The sequence below is a fragment of the Rosa rugosa genome, chromosome 6 (genome assembly GCF_958449725.1).
Source record: "Rosa rugosa chromosome 6, drRosRugo1.1, whole genome shotgun sequence".
NCBI classification, from domain to species: domain Eukaryota; kingdom Viridiplantae; phylum Streptophyta; class Magnoliopsida; order Rosales; family Rosaceae; genus Rosa; species Rosa rugosa.
In genome coordinates this window covers 4593854-4608148 of record NC_084825.1, presented here as the reverse complement: position 1 = coordinate 4608148, position 14295 = coordinate 4593854, and positions in this window count along the sequence as shown.

Genomic DNA, 14295 nt, shown 5'->3' with positions numbered 1-14295 from the left:
TAGAGTGGAGTTTGATAATTCCAAGCTACATATAAAATCGACAAAAGCAGAACATTACTCTAGAGATTATTAATTAATTGATTAATTGCAATTCGCTTTATCAATTAAATGTTGAATGAATAAATAAAAAACCTGTCTCCTCCATTAATTGCTAGTTGACTATGAGAATGGCGATGATGCTGTGTTCGAAGTCATGGCTGAGATACAGTATTGGGGTTTTGTTAGAATAAAAGTGGACCTATCATCATCTATATTCAGTTTACGAATTGGATTTAAAATTTGGTCATTAATAGGAGATGTATGTTAAGTACAACACCTAGAAACCTATTGAGACAATTATATAAGCTCATAGGTTAGGAATCCATTAGTTCGATTGCAATTGTAATCCGAATTAGTGTTGCATTAGGCTTCTTGTTATTGGTGACTTGTTTTCTAAGAAACACTTTTATGGGAGGATTCTTAGGATCATTAACCAATATATATAGATGGTATTGGTCCCTGCTCTCTCTGTAACAAAGTATAAAGTCATGCCCCATAGAAAGGAGCTTAAATTCAGAGCTGAGGAGAAGATCAATTTGCGTTCGTTGACAAGTTCATCTAGTGCTTCTGTAATGGCTCACAACACAGAAGAAGGTTAGTGAATAAATCTTGCATTTTGGTTCATGAGGTTTTGATTAATATTAAGTGTGTTTATGTTCTTGTGAATTGATTTTGGGATTTTGATTTGCTCATTTAGTTCTACAAATGGTATCAGAGCATCAGGTTTTCACAAACATAAATCAATTTAGATTAATCAATTTTGGAATTTTGGAAGAACCAAAATTTTGTTTTCAATAAAAACCTATAAAATTTTACTCTAAAATACCTTGCTAAAGGAACAGGCCACAAGTGGGCCAGATTTTAAGAAAAACTTTTCGGCCCAAAACCCGCAGGCGCTGACCTGGACTCAATCTCATTTAGAACCCTGCTGCAGATGACCGTTATACTCTAACGGTCATATTCGTTTTGGGGATTAGGGTTTTTGGTCCGAGATTGAAAGCGCAGAGGATGTTATGTCCTTTTGGAATTCAAGACTCCAATCGCTGCGGATTAAGAGGCCGAACTGATCGATTGCTGCTTTTGATTAAAAATTCATGCTTCCGCGATAAATTTTGCAGCGAATTAAGAATGAACAAGGTTAGAATTTCTGGTTTTTAAAGTTTGGAATGTTTTGATCATCGTAATGTACAAGAACAATAGAGGCATTCCCGGCGTGCACCTAGGCTAGAGTAGATGGTGACCGGATGAAACTTAATTTTCAGAATTTGTTTTGTGATGTGATGGTTTTCGGAATGAGCATGTTTTGAATATCTTGATGTTTTGATATGATTGTTTTACATGTTGTGAAATTTCTATATTTGATGATCTGCAATGGTATGATATGACATGTGGTTAAGTTAATCTCCCAATACATGCTTGTAATGCTAAAACTGCAGATTGAATAGAAATTTTTCATGGTCTGAGAATTTAAATGGTTGAGTGGATATGTTGCACAAAGCAATTATCTGTCTATTGTTCAAAATTCATTAAGATGAAGAAAGATCAAGAACTTGTGTTTTGCTTTTAAACTGTATATGTATATTGTCTTCCAAAGAAGTATGAGCTATATGGTTTAGAACGTGAAACAGCATTATGCATAATTTTGAGTTCAATTTTGGATTCTAGGGACTTTTCTTCTGTCATAAAGATGTTGATTGTCTTTAGAATAACATGAATTCACTGCTTGTGGCATTATGATAAAGAAATCTTCAGAATATCATGTTATCTGCTATAAAAGTGATATTTGATATTGATTACAGTACTTGGGGCTAAATTACACTACTTTGGTATTGTTTTTGATTGCAAGTTGTTTTTGTTTTCTACTTGTGTGTTTATATGAACTGCTTTAGAATTAACACATGGATGCAGAACATCTTTTGACAAAACTTGTTTTGAGAACTGTTAAAAACTAAAACTTACACTTTTCTTTTGTTTTGCTCCCTAGGAATCACCTACATGAATTTGAATAACATCCAGATGCTTACTGGATCAAACTTTAAGGCTTGGAGAAGTGGTGTAGAGTTCTATCTCATGATGCATGAAAACATGGACTTATTTTTTACTGATGTAGAGCCTTATGGAATAGATGCCAATAGCTCACCTGATGAGAAGAAATACTATCGAGATTGACATAGAACAAATTATAGAGCTAAGAATGTGATGAGGACTACCATGACTGATACTGTGAGGGGTAGCATAGATGAACCAACCTTAGCAGTCGATTATATGGATGCCATAGCTGAGAAGTTTAAAGAGAGCAATAAGGCTGAGGCAGCAAGGCTCTCTAAGGAGATGAATGAGTTAAAATATACTGGCAGTGGAGGAGTTAGGAAACACATTCTGAAGCTTACTGAATTAAATGCTAGACTCAGGGATCTTGATTTGGGAGTTAAGGATGACCAGCTTGTTCACAATGCCTTAGATTCTCTACCACCTAGCTTCAATACCTTGAGAACTAGCTACAATGCACAGAAGGAGAGCTGGACCTTGAATGAGCTGATAGCTATTTGCGTGGATGAGGAGAGTAGGATGAAGAAAGAGAAGCAGACCTCCACCTCTGTCAACCTAGTAGAGAAGCCAAAGAAACAGAACAAGCTCAAGCCTAAGAAAACTATAGCTAAGCCATCAGGAAATATTGTAGCTGCTAAAGTCAACAAGCCATTTAAGTTCAAGTGCTACTTTTGTAAGAAAGTAGGACACATGAAGAAGGACTGTACAGGTTTTAAGGCATGGCTTGTGAAAAAGGGTAAGATTAATATATTTAATCATTTAGAAACTTTTTCATTAGAAGTTAATTTTGTTAACATTGAACCTCATTCTTATTGGTTAGATAGTGGCAGTCCCTTACATATTACGAATTCTTTGCAGGGATTCATAAGGAAGAGGAAGCCAAGAAGTGATGAAGCTAACATCTGCGTTAGGAATGGAATGAGGGTTGCAGTCAAGGCAGTAGGATCTTTAAGACTAGATTTGGGATTAGGAAATTTTCTTGTTTTAGATAGTGTTTATTATATTCCCTCAATTGAGAGGAACTTGCTTTCAGTTAGTCTTTTGGTTAAGAGTGGATGTAATTTTTACATTGGTTCTAATGGAATAAAAATTTTCAAGGATTCTCTTGATTTCTTGCCTAAAGATTATTCTATTTTTGGTTCTGGTGTTATTGTGAATGATTATTTAAGATTGAATTGTTCATTAAGTCAACAAGAAACTTTACTTGTTGAAAATAACAATAACACATCAAGTATAAATACCATTACTGGTGTACAAAGAATTCTGCATAATGAAAAATCTGCATACTTGTGGCATAGGAGACTTGGCCACATATCAAAAGATAGATTGAAAGTACTTGTGAAAAATAAAACACTCCCAGAATTAGACTTTGATGATCTTGAAAATTGTATTGAATGTTTTAAAGGTAAAATGACAAACTTAAGAAAGAAAAATGCCAACAGAAGCAAGAAACTGTTGGAATTAATCCATACAGATATATGTGGACCATTTAGACATAAGACAATATGTGGAAATATTTACTTCATTACTTTTATAGACGATTTTTCCAGGTATAGCTACATTTACTTACTGACAGAAAAATCACAATCACTTGAGGCTTTTAAAATTTTCAAAACTGAGGTTGAACATCAACTGGATTTGAAAATTAAGGTTGTGAGGTCTGATACGGGGGGAGAGTTTTATGGCAAGTACATTGAGCAAGGATAACAAAAGGGTCCTTTTGCATTATATCTGCAAAGTGTAGGCATAAAGGCTCAGTATACAACACCATATAATCCCCAACAAAATGGGGTAGCTGAAAGGAAAAATAGAACTCTATTAAATATGGTAAGAAGTATGATGTGTACTTCTGGATTGCCTAAGATGCTTTGGGGAGAAGCTTTAAGAACTGCAAATTACCTTTGCAACAGATCCCCAAGCAAAGCTGTAGATAAAACACCATTTGAATTATGGTGTGGTAGGAAACCAAGTTTACACCACTGTCATGTCTGGGGATGTAAAGCTGAAGCAAGGATTTATAATCCAAATTTAGGAAAGCTTGATCCAAAGTCTGTAACTTGTCATTTTATTGGCTATTGTGAAAAGTCTAAAGGCTATAAACTTTATTCACCTCATCATTCACCCAGAGTTTTTGAAACTCATCAAGTTAAATTTTTAGGTGAAAGTGTCTGCAATACAAATTTTGAGGACTTGTCTTCAGATTTTGAAGAAATTGTAGAACATGTGGATAATATAGCAGTAATGCCAAGCATTCAAAATAATTCATTAAGTTCAGGATTAGTTCAAAGCCAAAATCTGGTCGAAGATCAAAATGCAGTAGATAATGTCTTAGAGGCTAGTGACCATGATTTTGAAATGCTGAACCAAATTTAGAGCAAGAGCAAGTACAAGAAATTCCAACTGAACCTCAAACTGAACCACAACCTGAGCCTCAGCCCGAACCTCAACTTCAACCTAAGCCACAACAAAATCAAGTTGTGGTACCTAGAAGATCACAGAGAATAAGGAAACCAAGGTTTGGAGGGGAGGATGATATTTATGAAGTTTATTTAAATGAAGTCGAGTCTGCATTATCTGATGACAATGATCCCACTAGTTTTAGACAAGCAACTAACAGTAAAGATTCTGATGCTTGGACTCAAGCTATGATTGCAGAACTTGATTCTATGTACAAGAATGGAGTTTGGGAGCTAGTTAAGCAAAAGAAAGTCACAAGCCTATTGGCTGCAAGTGGGTTTCTAAAACCAAAAGAGATGTCAGTGGAAATATAGAGAGACATAAAGCTAGACTAGTTGCTAAGGGTTTCACACAGAAGGAAGGGATAGACTTTACAGAAACTTTCTCACCTGTTTCAACTAAAGATTCATTTAGAATCATAATGGCTTTAGTGGCTCATTATGACATGGAATTACATCAAATGGATGTAAAAACAGCCTTCCTGAATGGGGAGCTGGAGGAAGAAATCTTCATGGTACAACCTGAAGGTTTTATTGAAGCAGGAAAAGAAAATATGGTCTATAAGCTTAAGAAATCCATTTATGGACTCAAACAAGCTAGTAGGCAGTGGTATAACAAATTTGACTCAATAGTTTCATCTTTTGGATTTTCTGAAAATCTTGTTGATGAGTGTGTTTATCTTAAAGTAGTTGGTGATAATTTCATCTTTCTTATCCTATATGTGGATGACATTCTTCTTGCTAGCAGTAATGTAAAATTGCTGAAAGATACTAAAGCCTTCTTGTCAAGTAATTTTGACATGAAGGATCTGGGAGAAGCATCATATGTACTAGGAATTGAGATTAAGAGAGATAGGAAGCAGGGATTGTTGGGATTGTCTCAACAAAATTATATTTCAAAAATTCTGAAAATATTTGGAATGGAAACCTGTGCTAATGGTGAAGTACCAATGTCTAAGGGAGATAAACTAACCAAAAATCAGTGTCCTAAAACTGATGTTGAGAAAACTGAGACGGAGTCAATACCATATGCTAGGCTAGTAGGGAGTTTGATGTATGCACAAGTCTGTACAAGGCTAGACTTGTCTTTTGCAGTTGGAATGCTGTCCAGATTTCAGTCAAATCCTGGACATGAGCATTGGACAGCTGGTAAGAAGGTTCTAAGGTACCTGCAAAGGACCAAAGACCATATGCTTGTGTATAAACATGTGAAAAAGCTTGAATTAGTTGGCTTTACAGATTCTGACTTTGCTGGGAATTATCCTACATCTATGAAGTCAACCTGTGGCTATGTTTATATGCTAGCAGGTGGTATAGTAGCTTGGAAAACAATGAAGCAGTCATTAATAGCTACTTCCACCATGCAAGCAGAGGTGATAGCTATATATGAAGGAGTTTGTGAAGGTTTATGGATTAGAAATTTTATCTTGGAAACCAAAGTGTTGAGTGATCTTGTTACTGGAAGCTTGAAAGTGTTTTGTGATAATGAGGCTGCTGTGTTCTTCAGTAAGAACAGCAAAAGGTCAAATAATTCTAAACATATAGATTTGAAATTCTATAGTATCAGGAAGAGAGTTAAAGATGGTGAAGTGGAAATTTCTGGAATCTAGACAGGTGACCAGCTAGCAGATCCATTTACTAAGGCATTGTCAGTAGCAGCTTTTAAAGATCATTCCAGGAATATGGGAATTCTGTCGAGTTTTGAAGATGCTTAAATTTAGTGGGAGCAAAATGTTTTGAGAAAGTTGTTTTTCAGTTTAGTTTTATTTAAACTCAGTTCTTGATTTTCTGTTTTGAGTTATGTAACAGAAACGTTGTACTTCATGTTTTGATTTAATAAAATGAGGTATTTTTCAGTAAATATTTGACAGCTTTATTTATTTTGGTAAATTTATGGTTGCTGCATTTTTTTTATCAGTTCAGTTCAAGTGGATTGTTATATATGCATATATTCAGTAAGAAGCAAACATTGATCCACTGTGTATAAAGAAAATTGTGTTTGCATTGTGATTTTGATATTCAAAATACTTAGGTTGGACTGGTGTCAAATAACAACTGCAGTTTGATATATAATGTTATTTGATTGCATCACATTAAGTTTGAATCCATGTGAAGTGCAAAACTGTTGCTTTGTGGTCTGGAACGAGTATGCTCATTTGAACATGCCTATTTCTTGATTCTGCAATGGTTATGCATTTTGACATAATTGAATGGACTTAAGGTACACTTACATCTTAGTGCACACTTCAGCTATTTCTGGTGATCGTTTTGATTCAGTTTGTATAGACAATGATGGTCCAAGTGGGAGAATGTTAGAATAAAAGTGGACCTATCATCATCTATATTCAATTTAGGAATTGGATTTAAACTTTGGTCATTAATAGGAGATGTATGTTAAGTACAACACCTAGAAACCTATTGAGACAATTATATCAGCTCATAGGTTAGGAATCCATTAGTTCGATTGCAATTGTAATCTGAATTAGTGTTGCATTAGGCTTCTTGTTATTGGTGACTTGTTTTCTAAGAAACACTTTTATGGGAGGATTCTTAGGATCATTAACCAATATATATAGATGGTATTGGTCCCTGCTCTCTCTGTAACAAAGCATAAAGTCCTGACCCATAGAAAGGAGCTTAAATTCAGAGCTGAGGAGAAGATCAATTTGTGTTCGTTGACAAGTTCATCTAGTGCTTCTGATGGCTCCCAACACATAAGAAGGTTAGTAAATAAATCTTGTATTTTGGTTCATGAGGTTTTGATTAATATTAAGTGTGTTTATGTTCTTGTGAATTGATTTTGAGATTTTGATTTGCTCATTCAGTTCTACAGGTTTGGGGTGGTGGTGCATTTGACATTGTTAAATGCAATGCCGGTTGTCAAACTCAAGGAAGATTTTTTTCTTTCTCCCTCTCAAGAAGTAGAGAGAAATCAAAGTACAAGAGGGAGAGAGATGGATTTCTTGAAGGTATATTGGTTGATTTATATCTAGTTCCTTTATAATTTCTTCTCACAATCACATAAGAAACCATTATCTGGTCTGGGCATCGAGTCAATATGAGAGAGAGAATGAAATAGGCTGCTTAAATCACTCACTACTAGAAATCTGTTCATAGACATCGCATGTTTTAAATCGGTCAGACTTGCACACGATGTAAAAACGTAATCTAACATCGTTTTACGAAAATACCGATTTAAATGTATATCATTAACATCGGGTCTTAAAATGACCGGTGTTAAAAGTTTTGTTTGAAAATTTGCGGAAACCTATTTTTGCAAAACGCGCTAATTATTTTAAGTGAATTGAAGAAGCGGGTACTAAATCTAAAAACTTTCACACTTAGAAAAAAATTTGCGCCCGACCCCAAAACTGAAACAGAAAACCCTAGCGAGACTCCTTCATTCTAAACTCACCCCAAACTGGATCTCCTCCCAAACTCAACCTCCATTCTGGACTCTAAGCTTACTCGAACTCGATCGCCGCCATTCTAGAGCTCCTCATTGCTTCCTTCTTCTACGTCCTCGGCTTATTCGGCATTGACTCCGTCCAGTCCGTCATCTTACGCGCCTCCCACTACGACGGTGACGACGTCCTCATCAACTCCCGCTGCTGCCCTCCCCCTGCCAAACCCAAATTCGCTTTCTTCTGCTTGAGGGATTCGAGTTGATTTTGCTTCTCCAAAACCCTTTTCAACTCTTCACAGTTCGCCCTCCAAAGTGTTTTGTCCGAGCTCGTTGAAGGACAAGGTTTATAGGATCTTCTGCAGGGAAAAGCGTAAGCTCGCCGGTAGAAAGGGTAAGCTTCGTGATACTTCGCTTTTCTTTTAAGCTCTATCGTGAACTGGATTTTTCGATTTCCGATTTCAGATTTGTTTGGAATCATTCGGTTGTAGAGAAACTGTATCAGAACTATGTCTCTACTGGTCAGTCGTCGCTCTCTCTCTCATCAAAACCCTAACTTTTTCTGCTTAAATTTTCTAAATTCGTCGCCATTGTTGTTTGATTTATAATTCTGTATACTTGTTTGTGTTGTTTATAGGTGTCTATGTTGAGAATCGGTGCTCGGATAAAATCACTCAGCTCACGGATAATGTCTACGTCTGTCGCTCTGGATCGGTACGATTCTCATCTTCGTTACTGCCTAGACCTATCTTAATTTGTTGTCTTTGATCGAATTTTTGAGCATGTGGAGTTTTCGCAATTTGCAGGCTGCAGATTCTCAGGTTGTTTCCGACTATGTGAGGCACTTTGTTCATCAGCACACGTGAGTCTTTTTCAGCCTCTGTGCCTTTTATTTCACTGATTCGTATCGATTTGTATTGCGGTTTCGGGTTAATGGTTTACTGGATTTAATTGTGTATTTGTGTTTGTACAGTGTTCAGCTATGGTAGCCTGCTACTGTCAAAGTTGTTGCTAATCTCATCAGGCTACTGTCATATGGCAACAAGGTTAGGTTTGGTGAATTTCTCGCTTATTGATACTATTGTGTGAGCTTATTTGTAGTTCAATTAGTTGTTTGGGGTTTAAACTGTTGTTTTTTGGGCTTGGCAGAATATGTTGCAAACTGGGTTGATTGTGGGAGGCTGGGACAAGTATGAAGGGGGAAAGATTTATGGAGTTCCGCTTGGCGGCACAGTCATAAAGGCGCCATTTGCCATTGGAGGTATGCACGCTAAAGCTTTTTTATGACCTAGTTCTACAATTTTCGTTTCAATATAGGGAGTAGACATTGTGTGAGTGAATTTGTCTTTGTTTGCTTTGGGTGTGTAAAATCTAGTACTTGTGCAAAACAGTACAGCATATTGTTAATTGGTTGGAATTAGATGCTTAGTGAGTTATGGTCTCAAGTTAGAATACTTGTGAACTTTATGGATTATCATAATCTTGGATTTGGCTAGTATACGTCTGGATTACATGCCAGGAATTCATCTTGTGGTTAATGATATTGGCTTGTATATACTGCATTGAAGGCTCAGATCAGGATATCATAGCCTTGTTCTCTTTATATCGTGAGAACTGATTTCAATTGCATGCTTTGGTTCTAACTGGATATGATTTCCACTTTATGAGGGAGGTTCAATTAATGCGATACTTTTGCCTGTGGTTTGACCTGACATATTTTTCTGTGTTATAGGTTCTGGCTCCAGTTACTTGTATGGATTCTTTGATCAAGCATGGAGAGAAGGAATGCCCAAGGACGAAGCGAAGGTATGACTCTCTTGATGTTTGAAGTTTATTTGTTCAGTAATTAGCTCGAAACAAATTGGTCATGAAAAGTACTTGAGTTTCATGGGACTTGACCTGGTTTTATTTTAATCCCCTAAATGACTTGAAAAAATTAAAGGAGATTCTAAACTTTTTCATTTTTATGGATCTGATACACTACATTTAGGTAGTGATGATATCTTTCAAGCTTCTGCTGTGATAGCTAAAGTTCAGTAGTTAATTAAGCTAATGGAAAAAAAGGATTGCTTTCTGTGCATGATTAAAGACTTGAGCTAATCTCTAGCTTTATACTTCCTTTCCCATGGGAAACTTAATTCCTTAATCTCAATGTGGTCCTATCACTGTTTCTCTGGCTGTAGTTCTTCTTTGCACTTGCGTGGGAATTGAGATACAATTGTGTGTGATTTCATTTGTTGGTTAGTTGGTTTGCAGGTTGCTTAGTTAACTGATGATGTATTTACTTTTGGTGTTATCATCAAATTATATTAGTACTCCAAAATGGTATAACATAAATCTGATTTTGAACAGGTTATTTAGCTTACATAATTATTTGTTATATCAACTTTTTTACTTGAAAACAAGATATTAGTAAGTTTAGGAAAGACCTCCAAAAGTTACAGTTTGCAGTTCTGTTGTAGATTTGACAAGTCTGCAATTCTCTAGTTGCACTTTTCAAGAGTTTAGAAAACTAATAAGGGTGTGTATTGAATGCTTTTCATGCTCTGCGTCTGAGATTGACACGTTAGCAACCTTCCATGGATACATGTCACCTCAACTAGCAATTTGACTTAAATGTCTACATTGGTATCATTCTTTGTCACAACATTTCTGATACAATCTGTTTACTTAGGTGCTGATCTCCGGAAGGGAAGAGCCAGAGGCTCTTCTTTCCCCTGCAATGGATGCTGTAATAAGAGTATTCAAACGTGTCGCTGGATTATCTGAGAGTGCAGGCGAGGCAGAGTTTTCTGGTGCTGCTGGAGTTGCATTCTGTTCCATCCGTTTGTTGGTAGCATCCACACAAGCGATTAATTTAATTGGAAAACAAGGATCATTAATCAAATCTATACAGGAGAGTACCGCTGCTTCTATGCGAGTATTGTCTGGAGGTATGCTTTTAGTGTGGCACAGTGTTGATTTTCTCTAATCAGTAAAATATCAGTGGTTTCCGTATCTTATCTTCATTGTCTTACCAGTGTTCAAGTCTTATCCTTTTTTCTCCAATGCAGAGTATAATTATCATGTAGCTATTTTATGTGGTTATCACCGTTTCAAATTAGCAAGGAGTCACTTACAGAAATTTGGAACTAAAATGATTCTTGTATTTAAGTTTACATTCTTTTCTTTTGTGCTTTACTTTTAAAGCTTAGATTTGCAATCGGTGATCTAGATTCCAGTATTTTCTATACCTGTTATCCTTAGTTGTCATTTGTTCTCAAGTTCTTTTGCCTCTTCGAATGAATGATATTCTTACTTCTCTAAACAAGGCATCTGATACCTAATATTTGTTCTGGCAGAAGAGGTTCCATTTTATGCTGCCTCTGAGGTCGTGCACTCACTATGAAGTTGTATGTTTTACAAAAGGACTCGGTGTATTTGAGAACAAATGTCTTGATGTAGGGGATATTGTGAAACATTGTTGTCAATTGGAAACCTATAGTGCCAGAATGTGTCAGGTTGTGTTGCATATGCCAGTTTCTTTATATATACTCTGAATTTCTGTTGTTGTTCATGAAACAACTATTAGTGTGAATAGGGCTACACAAGAAATAAGAAACCTGTAATCTTGAGATTGATTCTGCTTCAGTAGTCTTGTATTTTGTTGTTCTATGTATGAAATCTTGATAACAATATATTCTCTGCTGCATTCTATAGGGAGATTACCCAAACAATGCAAATCCTCTGTCTTATGCCGAGGACATCATTGGGGTATTTTTCTGTTCTATGTTAACAGTATTTTCTCTGCTGCATTCTATAATCAGATTATGCAAACAATGCAAATTCCTCTGTCTTATGCTGAGGACATTATTGGGGTTGAAGGAAGGAGTATTGAATTTATTCGTTGTAGTAGTGGAGCCTTGTTAACTGTACAAGAGAGCAGGGGACTACCTGATGAAATTACAGTGGAAATAAAAGGCACCTCATCACAGGTTCAGGCGGCTCAACAACTGATTCAGGTATGCTTGCCAATGGAACAGAAAAAGCCCATCTTTACCGAATAAATAAAAGATAAATAAAGGAAAAGGAGGTTTCATTTGTTGTTCCTTTTTTTTTTTGGATGAAATATTATTAATTTCATATAATTGCTTGTTTTCGCACTTATATCACTACTATCAGTTGGGTTTATATTTTTTTTGTTGAGTTTAGTAATACCAAAAATCACTGTCATTACGTTTATGTTGCACTGTGAAACTGACTTTGTCATTCTCTTGCAGGGCCTTGGATTACAAGTTGTGAAATATTTGGCTGCCAAATATGAAGAGCTAGGGTGTGAAGTGAAATGGATGGGCAAGCCTGATAAGGTGATCTAGTCACATTGGTCTGGTTACCGCTGTTTACTTCACTTCATGTGAACCTTTAGCTTAATACATATTTCTCTTGCACTTGACTACCAAGATGAATTTTGAGCAAGGCTAGTTTTTGCTTTGAAGCAAAGTTTGGTGTTGAAATTTTGTAGATTGTTGCTCATATGTTTCTAGGCTAGCCTTTGTAGGTTTTGGGGTTTTCTTTTGTGACATATGTTCAATCATGAATTTGGAAAGAAAATTAATGGAAAGCCCCAATTTTTGGATGATTATGAAATGCATTTCTTTTCCTAGCAGCAGCTAGATGCAAACTTAGCTCAACACGTTTGTCAAAATGAAGTGAAGTATATAAAAGCATAACAAAACAGTAATGCCAAGGAAAACGAAGTCACTTGAGAGTTTAGAAATCAGTATCAAAATGAAAATCGATGTCTTATGATTATTAATGTATCGAGTTGTGTCCGCAGAACCGATGTACTCAAAACCAGTGCACATCGATTTTACAAAACAAAAGCGATGTTTATAATGAAACAACACATCGGTTCTAGAAAAAGCAAGCGATGTACATAAAACCATTGAACATCGTTTTGCTTAAATGAAAACGATGTGCTGTGTTAAATGAAACATCAGTCCTTAAAAAAAAACCGATGACGCCTAAAGATACAGACATCGTTCCTAAGAAAATAATGTGCCAAGCTACATGTAAAAATGCCCACGAACAAACAATACTCATGGCAACTGATGTCTACAAGTGTACTAGACATCGCTTCTGGAATAGAAATCGATGCAAATGTTCACATAGGTATGGTTCGACATATACTTTATTAACCATAAAATGTGAAAATATGAAGAATTAGACATACCTAACATACAAAAATATGATGATTATAACGATTATACATCGATTTGTTTTTTAGAATCGATGTTGGTTGTTGTCTGGGACATCGGTTGAAAACGCGCTTATACTGATGTCTATACTTTTCTCTACACCCACTAAGACATCGGTCGAAAATTAGTTTAACATCGGTCCAGAACCGATGTTTATGAACAAAATTCTAGTAGTGACTATTGGTTTGGCATTGATTTGCATTCTCGTTGAAATCTATCATCTTTTTTAATGTAAAATGAGGGTAGAGGAAGTTTGATGATAATATTTGACAAAAAACATTACAGGGTGTGTATTAAGTACATTGATGTGTGTGAATAAAATTTCTCTTGTCTATGAACATTTCAAACAACAAACATATGCATTAAAACACAATCTAGAGGGAAAGTGAGAGCAACCCTAGCTTCGCCGGCGGCTCTTCACGCTGAGTTTAGCGTCGACGCACGGCGTTCGACCGGTTCTCCCTTTCGTTTTGTGGAGGCGCGTTGGTGGTGTTGTCCAGGGCAAGTGAGTCTGTGGTTGGGTGGATCCCGATCGATTGCATATTGGAGGTCAGCGGTCTGGGTTTGAAGCAGCATATCCGCTTTTTTGGATCAGAGGTCATTGCAGCGTTCTGGGTTGCAGCGAAGGCAGCGGCGAGCAGCGGTTTTGTTGGAGCGCAGCGGTGCTAGTCATGGTCTGGCGGCGGGTCCGACCGCCAAAGCGCGGAAGCCGATGGTGATCCCTTGTGGTGACAAGCAGGTGAGGGGCAGTGGGCTAGGCTTTTGGACCTGGGCCAACTCAACCCTAGTCTTTCTTGTCTGGCCCAATTTGAATAGGAAGGGGAGGGTTTGTGCTGTGGGCTTTTGGGCCTACTGCTTAATTATTTTCTTTTACTATTTTTATTGGGCTTTCTCTTAGTGGTTGCGTAGTTTTGTTTATTTAGAATAATATCTATGCTAGGATAAATGTCTCTATGAGTCTTTGTAGAAGTACTTAACTTCAACGTACCACAATTGTGTGCTCGACGTTTGAGGTTAAATAAAATATAGTGCCCACGAGGCGAGGTGTTTTTGTTAGAATAAACTACTCTGCGCTATCATTGTCTAAACAGAGTAGTCCATTCTTTTGTAC